At 39.3% G+C, this 9,211-nt stretch overlaps 3 pseudogenes; 2 read left to right on the forward strand and 1 right to left on the reverse strand.

Annotated features, from left to right (window-relative positions):
• Window positions 1–743, forward strand: part of LOC145495790 (uncharacterized) — a 1,047-nt pseudogene extending 304 nt beyond the window's left edge.
• A 1,078-nt stretch (window positions 744–1,821) lies between these two features.
• On the reverse strand, window positions 1,822–6,850 carry LOC145494279 (uncharacterized; annotated as a pseudogene).
• On the forward strand, window positions 3,321–4,226 carry LOC145494036 (uncharacterized; annotated as a pseudogene).
• Window positions 6,851–9,211: the final 2,361 nt, after the last annotated feature.

Consider the following 9,211-nt stretch of genomic DNA (forward strand, 5'->3'; position numbering starts at 1 on the left):
AGATTTGGAAGAATTGAAGAATCACATCTTCTTTCTTGCAGCCAACGTCGGTTTAGCAGGAGATAAAAGCTCGTTTGATGTCTACCGAGAACCTCGTGGCTCCGGTCCGACATTTACTGTCACAACGCTCCATATTTCTTGCAAGTCAGACACATATCAGGGAAGTGGTGGTTTGTACGGCGGAATTATCATTTACGGGCGTAATGGCCAAGGAGACTGGCGCACTGCAAATGGTACCCACTGCAAGAGTGGCTATGTTGTTATCACGCGAACCGACACCAAGGAATTGAAAGATCTGCAAAAGAAATGGCCACGGGAACCTGGCCAAGTACATGGCATCGTTTACAGAAAAGCTTTCGGGGAATCTCTGAATGATATGACAGCGGTAGGCGAAGGATTTGGAGTAAAAAATGGCCAGTTGACGATTAACTCAGGCGCTTAGTGATCACTACCATGATGATAGCAAAAGCATGCATAAAGATTCTGAGTGGCTTGTCAAGGAACTGATCAAGATCTGGAGGGATGCAGGGCCTAACTTTCCTGCGAGGCAGAATTACACTGTGAAAGAATTAGCAGACTGAACTAACAAAGGCGGACTTTGATCAATCAAAATAACAAAGTAAGATGATATTAAACGATTGATATGGAGAATTTAACGATTATTGACATGATGTTGAAGTTATTTTAAAAGTGTTTGGATGAATCGTGATATTCGGAAATAAAGGATTTTGTTCTGTTTGTCATTCACGGATTTGTGATTAACAGATGATGTCAACTTAATACATCGAAGATGATAATGTGGATAAAGAGAATATTAAATTGTAAAATAGATGTTCCCGTGTTCCCCTTTTTCTGTGAATAAATTTTTCATTTTTAATGAAGCCATTTCCTAAAACCGGTTTTCGCTTGACCTGTTCGGTAACACTTCCGGTTTCAATATTTGAAACTATCAGTGTTTTCTGGCTCAAATGTAGCTGATGAGCACTTAACGAAGCGACCTCTTGTATTTTCGAGTTCGGCCGGCAGGATTGAACCGCTTTCTGGCCGATAGAAAAAACACAAATTGGCCTCTCTTTAGTATTGAAGAAAGGTTATTTACGAAAATTGTTAAATTGCTGTTCTTGGCAAAGGTTGGTCAAGGTCGCCAAGACAGCCGACATCCTGATATTCTCGGAAAGAATTCAATACTAACACTGACTTACACTTGCAAAGCTAACCACAATAAAAAAAATTTGCATGCTGGCGTTCTTGTTTTGACGTCACTGCTCCACTATCCCCAGGTCTCCTCTTTGCACGTTTTAGACGACCAAAACGCCATCAAGAAAATTTGATATCGGAATTTTTTTTGGATCTTTATGTCAGGATCCTACGTAGATTCGATCTAGCAAATAAAAAAAAACAAACAAACAAACGTGTCATATATTAATATACTTAAAGTCTGTTTTACCAGCAACGCAACCTCGAGAGCTAGTCAGAGTTCATCTCAACACCGAGAAAATAAGGGTTTGTTTTCCACGTGGTTTAATTTGGGAGGATGAGGAAAACGACTGGTGTACTGTTTCTTAATTGTAGCATGTACACACATAGACTTAAAGATTTGGTAATCATTGTCGGTGGTAGGGACAAACATGATATATATTTCTTTTATTTTATTTTTACAATTCAAGGTTACTTAAAGATAATTACAGTGGTTAAATCTGTCATGATTCAAAATGGTTTTGGCAGTGCAGGACGATTACAGACATAACGTAGAGCTTTATCCTTTAACTGCAGACATCTACAAACCAATGATTTGAAATATTAGCGAACGTATTGAACACTGTACAATAAAACATGATCAGAGTTCCATGATCCTTTGAACTTGAGCAGCCGACAAAACTCAAAATGCAAATAATAGTAACTTAGTATGCTTACAGGAAGTGTCCCCTACAGGATCTGCCGTTAGCGGGGTCGACTGTACACATTTCATAACTTTAGAAATCCACTGCTAAGGTTAAGAACTTTCCGACCTTATCATTAGAACAGGCGATAAAAAAAAATTATTCCAAACGTTTATATATAAAAAAAAACAAAGGAATCACAACTGGATAGTTGCTGTACTTCTCTCCTGCAGCTGGATCAGTTGTCGAGGGCGGGGCAAGCTTTTTATCAGCGAATCTTCCGAATTCCCCGTCTGTCTAGTATCGCTCTCCTCATCGAATCCCTCATCCTGTTCTCTAATTTCATAATGTGCTCTCTTCTGTTTCTTCTTCCTCCTGTGTCGACGCCCATCACGTGACTCCTCTTGAAAGCTCTCCCCAGGATCTGCTCTCGTACTCAGACCACGGTGGGCTGGCATCGGTGTTGGGACCCTTTCCCGTTCGCCTTCCTCCAACTGACCGCCATAGACTGCAGGAGCCAAAGTTGAACTTCCTTTGCTGTGTTTTGCCCTCTTTTTTCTTTTTCTCGCCACGTTCGGACTTGCATCATATTCCACCTGTCCTTGGCGATCGTCGTTAACATAGACGTCTTCAGTTTTGTTCTTTTTCTTTTTTTTTCCTTCTTGAATTTTCGTGTGTAACCGTTATTGATATATTCTCCCGTTCAATGTTTTCTGTTCGAACACGACCTTCGTTTTTACTTGCTGTAGAAGGTTTTGAAATATTTTCACGTAGCTTCTTCAACGCTTGTTTTCTCCTTTCAGTGTTGATGGCTTTTTTGTCTTCTTTTGCTATGGAGAGATAAGAGCATAAAGTATTTTGTTATCAAAGATGTTAACGAAGAATTGAAATAGTTATAATTAGAATCTTACTTCTATTCCAGAAGCGTAACTTTTCATGGCCGAGTCATACGGTAAAATTTTCGCTCACCAACCCATTCAATTGTTTTTGCTCGCAGAGCTTACTTTATACAAAACTTATACACAGATTTCATCATTTTACTGTTGACTGAGGCTAAGATATATCGCAGGGTTTTAAAACATGTATTTCAAAATGCTACCGAGCGACGTTTTTTGTGCTGTGTTTGTCTGTCGTAAAGATGTCGTAAGATGATTCAGAGAAATCATGTTGTTAAATCGAAAAACCGTTAAATCAAACCGTGTATAATCGACTCTACACAAACGATTCCAACGACATATTCGGCTGAAATTTGGTTTAATTCAAAAATTGTAAGCTTAGGAGTTTTCAGAGTTTTTAGAATGCACCGAATTGCCGGATCAAAACAACTAAGAAAACATTAAATTATAAAAATATACGCACATTTACACACAAATTTTGTCGGTAATTATTCTTATTCGAAATGAAACTAAACAACAAGTATGATTTCCTTAAAAATACTGAATAAATTAAATAATTTCGCGACGTACCGTGAGGTTACGTTTGTAAACATTGTACTCTGTTCCTCTAAGCGGCTGCGAAGGAGACTATCTGAGCCCTGGGCAGTTTCCTAATTGAAAAAATTGTATCAAGTTTATCGGGAGGTTTAACTTTTTTTTCGACATAAGAATCGATATCTCTTTGTACCTGCCGACTGTCAACAAATATGTCACACTTTGGAGCCTATGTTGAAGAAGAAGATGATAAACTTGTTGTTTCCTCAAAGAGTGCTAGACTTCCGATTTTTATCGCTTACACGATTCACATCTCGTGCCGATCAGATCCATATAGTGGAAGTCACTACAAGTATGGTGGAATTATTCTTTACGGGCAAAATGGTCCAGATGACTGGCGTACTGTCAACGGTACCCACTGCAAGAGTGGCTATGTTGTTATCATGCGAACCGACACCACGGAATTTACAGAGCTGCAAAGCAAATGAAGGAGCCGGGCAAAGTACATGGCATCATTTACAGAAAAGCTTTTGGGGAATCGTGTAATGTGAACGTTGTCGGTGAGGGGTTTGAAATCATGGATGGTTAATTTAAGACCATTTCAGGTGCCTTTAATCCTGTTGACGATGACTATCACGATAGCAGCTGGAAAATGGCTCCAAAATCAAACACATTGTGTAAAGAAAGTCGTGGAGTGGTGGAAGAGTGTCGGACCCAACTTCCTCGACTGCCGGAATCACAAGGTTAAAGATTTACTGTCTTCTTATGAGGACTAATGCTCTGCAACTGAGTCGAAGAGTTTTAAGTTTTAAAACTACAGCTACCTATCGAGACCCCGGCATAAGACACTGTAAGCTACTATATTGTTGTGTTATTATGTTTTCAACTTTTGTGACATGACTACGTCTAGAATATACATACTACGTAATCCGCGCACATTTTATCAAGCCAAGATGCGTTTTTCACAAAACTACTTCACGGTTGATCCGTTTTGAAAAATTTAGCCTAAAGTTTTCAAATTCGTCATTGGTAATCCATGTCAATCTTCTCCATCCTTGAACATCCTTGTTCTTTCTCGGTTTATTATTACTTCTTTTGTGTTTTTCTGACTAAACAAACTAATATTTTGTAGTTTCCTTCACGTTGAAGGTAATTTTGCACGTCCCGGAAAACCATTCAAATTATCGTGACGTAGCCCTTTGACAAAAATACAGAGAAATCTACGCGACCTTCGAAAGTAAAAATCCATGGAAATAGATTTCCTTCAACGAAAGTAAGTTGTTTTAACATAAGACAGATCGGTCGATAGATATAGCAAAAGGATGTTTATAAGTTGAATAAGTAATTTAAATCCCGGGAACTTTGGGGAAATTTACTGCATTCCAATAAATGGAAATTTTACTTCATCCAGAATCCTATTCCACGTGTAACTGCAGTAAATGACGGTAAAAACAAATCGGTAAAGAACTTTTAAATTTTTGTGAGAGGAAGTTCTTCTCATCGTCTTAAAGTTAATTAGTTAAGGGTTTTCCATTAATATTCCCTTCTTACTTATTTTCTACCCAGATGTGTCAGTCCCCAAAAAGTTAAGCAAAAAACACCTTCACTGCCGGCCATCCCAGTTTATAATTCAAAACATTGATAAACTGCCCAAATATCAGTCAAGTTGCTTAAGGTCATTCCACTGAAATAGAACCTGCACTGAGATTTTTGTCAAACTTTGCCTATTGACTGTTTATATTGTAGGAACTTAAATTTGGAAATAAAAATGAGGGGTACCCGTGTTTGTTTAGGAGCAACAGCACCTTGTTTATACCATTTAAATCCTTACAATAGCACCATGATTATAGTCACGATTGCTTGCTAAATTCACGTTTCCGACGATTGGTTCTTGCTCAACACAGAGAATTCGCCCATATTTCTTTTACATAGTGAAATTTATTACTCAATTCAGCACAACAGAAAAAAATGATAGGTCACCGTACTCGTTTTCGAGAAAATGACGATTTACCTCTACGGCGAGGTCCAGCCGCAAGGAAAAAGCCGCCATTTTTTTAATGCGCGCGCGCTAATCACGCGTGAAATTATGCGCAGTAGGGATGCGCAATGCAATACTGGGGAATAACCTTAATTATTCATGATGTCGCCTGATTTTAGCTAGTAAGTATCAGGCGATATCATGCACACTTGCGTGCTATAGTGAATGAGTAATCAAATGAAAGCAGGATAACCAGCATCCAGACATACCTGGCACAGTGAAGACAGTAAGCCACTAGGCACAAGAAACCAACACAGCAAAACTAATTGGTATCATTATATAGTTCAATTTATTATCACTGCTTCCTTCATTTGATTCAGTGTTGATTTTCATTGACTTGATTTTGACGCCCATAGCAGATGATATGCTGCTCTTGTGATCCTCAAAAATTTTCTTTAGAACTGCCACTGGAACCACACTGTGGCCATCTTTTGGAATGTCACTTCCATCAGGCAAGGTGACAAACAACTGGACTAAAACGTCATTGTCTTCTTGTTTAGGAGAATCAAGCACAACTGCATTTTTAGTGCTGAATTTTCTGAAATTAAGAATCAGCTTTCAATTTGTATTTTAAATAACAACAGGATGGAAAGTTAGATGCCCACATCACAGCTTTGTTTTTGTTACAAGGAATTTAATTATCTTCAAAACCCATTGAAACGTAATGTATCCATGACTTAGTCACAGTTTCCTTTGATTAACTGCTTGTATCAAATATACAAAACTAACACAACAGCCACATGCAGCACACACCGCCCTTTGTATTAAGAGTATGTTGTAAGCTTTAAAAGCTGAACTTATTGCCTAAATTTGAATACATACCCCTTAAACCGTTTCCTCTCTTGTCCTCGAGTCTCCTCTTCATCTACGCATCCTTTCGTGTAACCAGATTGACGTTTTTACGAAGCCGAGAAAGTTGCAAAAGCAACTGCACCAACAAATAAAATATTTTTACACTGATTCAGGAGAGTCATATCAAACGCAGTGTCTTCAGTTGATAACAAAAACGGTAACTGCAAACAGTTGGAATCAAAATGTTTCTGCCCTCCAACAGTATAGTATCCAAAGTGCTCGTAAATTTTGCACACTCGGCACAATTTAGACAATCTGCTTCTTAAATAGGTGCCACGTTCCGCATGATATATCACAACTGCATGAGTTTCCTTTTCCACAACCAAACGTTTCATGCATTTCCTGCAGCTGTCTCGATCCGAACATAAGATAGTGGTCGACGGCTCCGCACATTCAAGAGTCAAATCATGGAATTCTTTAAAAGTATCCTTTTCTGACATGCACTTCAACCTTGGATTCAAATATAGAAGACTGCGAATCGTAGCGTTGAAAGTCTCCACATCTTCAGGGCAACATTCCTCTACTTCACCATAAACAAACCTCTTAATGACTGATGAAATACTAGATACCTTTAAAAACACATCTCCTATGGTTTGCAAAACGAAATTTACGCGGAATAAACGCATGTAATCTTCCCCAAAGATCGACATCTTCAGAGCGGTATCGATCAGGTGACCGACAACATCAACTGCAACGCCGTTTCCAGGTTTAGCAGGAAAGAACCTGGGAACGAGGTTGCGTCAATAGAGGGATGCTCCCTCTAGGCTCGATTACCAGCTGCTGTTCGGGAAAAGAGCCCGCGCTCCTCCCCCGAACTCACGGCCGGACTCGTGGACTTGGCATTGTTAATTTCAACCAATAACAAATCTGCCTGCCTGAATCGAGCAGGCTGCATAAATTAGCTTTCTCGCAGTAGCAAAGGACCGCAAAGGAGTTGTGCGATATGAAGTGTGATCGCATTAGTGGGATATATTTAACAAATACCGTCAACTGATGAAATCTTGCCTGATCTAAAACATAGTGGCGTATACAACACGCAAAATGGCCAACAGACTTATACGTTAGAATCTATATTTGAATCATGTGGTGCCAGAATATGAGATAACGAACAAAGTAAACAAAGGGAGGGATAAACGCAAACATCGATTTCAAGAAACAAAACACTCAGTCAAATTGATGTGTACCTTAGTCTTCTTGAAGAGAAGCAACATCAGTCTCTGGCGAAGCCAGACAAAATTAAATTTTTAAATGAGCCAAAGCAAACCGAACTAGCAAAACATAAACATGGTGTCAACACCATGCAGACCAACATATGTGTGACCTTTGACATGACATTTGCTACAGCATAGTCAAACAGCTATGCTCTACTTTTTCTAAAAAAGAACTCTTCTATAGAACACAGCATGTAATGCCCTTCCGCGACAATAATGTGAAACAAAATAGGTTGGAGGGCCAAAGTTAACAGAAGTGGCGAAAACCCCACAAATTTTACGAGCCGTAGGCGTCATGTGGGCCTGCTTATGATTGTCATCAGATGACATTTCCGGCTACCTGAAGCGCCGCAAGAATTACATTATGAAGTTACGTCACAGACATGCTTTGCCGCTCACGCGTCCAGCCGTCTCTTCTCGGGTGGAACGTAGACCGGACTCGAGAAAGCGGCGGAAATCGTGCCTAGCTCCCTCGTCGAAAGAGAACGTTGTCCTGGCGACCTCACCGCCGACCAAAAACAAAATGACGTGTGAGTGGTTCAAACAGAAACTTTCAGCAACGGTATGATCGATAGTAAACCATGGTTTTTCCCTCATAGTTTGATTTAAAACAAAATAACACGTCATTCAACACTGATATCACTGGGTTACATAACATATTACCAAGATCTTTTCCTCTTTGCATCAAATATCCTTTACAGACCTACAGATCTTAAACAGCTTAAACGAACCCCCCTTCTTTCTTTCCTTATATCTTGATTATATCGCAGTTCTAGTACAATTTTCCCTTTATTTGTAAACCCAAATATATTTTAAGTTTTACTGGCGACAAAGAATAACTGACTCCTTGCGATGCAAAATACGTAACCGATTTTCCTATCTGCAATCTTTGCAAAAATTTCCCCCCGGCAATACAATAGTTTTAAGCGTTATTAATTTTCTCCCATGAGCAAAATGTTACTGAGAACCGATTTGGAAACTTCATGTTTTACAAATACACAAAAACTGATTTATTAATTGTTTATTTCTGTTTTCCTTCAAAGTCATGGGTACATAACTAAACTCTTGATTTTCTCACTCCCCGGCGATATTTACAATTGATGACAGCGCGTGTCGCTGTCCTAACCTACATTTAAAACATCAAACAAAGACACTTTTCTGCGACGTTTCAGCGCCCGATGATTGGCCCGTAAGGAACGCTACACATGCCGCTCCTTAATTTCAATAAACAACTCTTTATCCAGTGATAATCACACCTCAAACGAGTTTTTAAAAGTTTTGACTGATTTGATCTATCGAGGATCTATCCTCCTGAGAAAACTATGTAATAACCCAGGTGGTACCTGGCAATAACCTATCACGGCGTCGAGATCCGGTCCGATGATTGGCCCGTAGGGAACGCTACACATGCCGCTCCTTAAATTCAATAAGCAACTCTTTATCCAGTAATAATCACACCTCAAGTTTGTTTCCGTTAAGAAATTCGTCTATTGTTACCAATCAAAAGACGGTAATAAACTGCGTCCTTTAACACTTCACGACCTTCTCGGCAAAGCAGCTCAAGGCTTAAGCACTCCACTGATGAAGGATATCTCTAAAGCCTTTCTTTCGACGAGAAATCTATTTCGTGAGGTTTTGAGTAGTTATACAAAGTTGGATAATATAATTTTTCACGTAGTAATTATACAATAGTTGTGAGTTGGTATGTAGATTATGTAATCCTTTGCGGTATTTTCGGTCTGTATGTGGGTTACGTTTTCAAAGTATACTGGAGTGTTTTCACTCACGTGACCAGCGGCC

Source organism: Orbicella franksi, chromosome 8, assembly GCF_964199315.1.
Source record: "Orbicella franksi chromosome 8, jaOrbFran1.1, whole genome shotgun sequence".
NCBI lineage: Eukaryota > Metazoa > Cnidaria > Anthozoa > Scleractinia > Merulinidae > Orbicella > Orbicella franksi.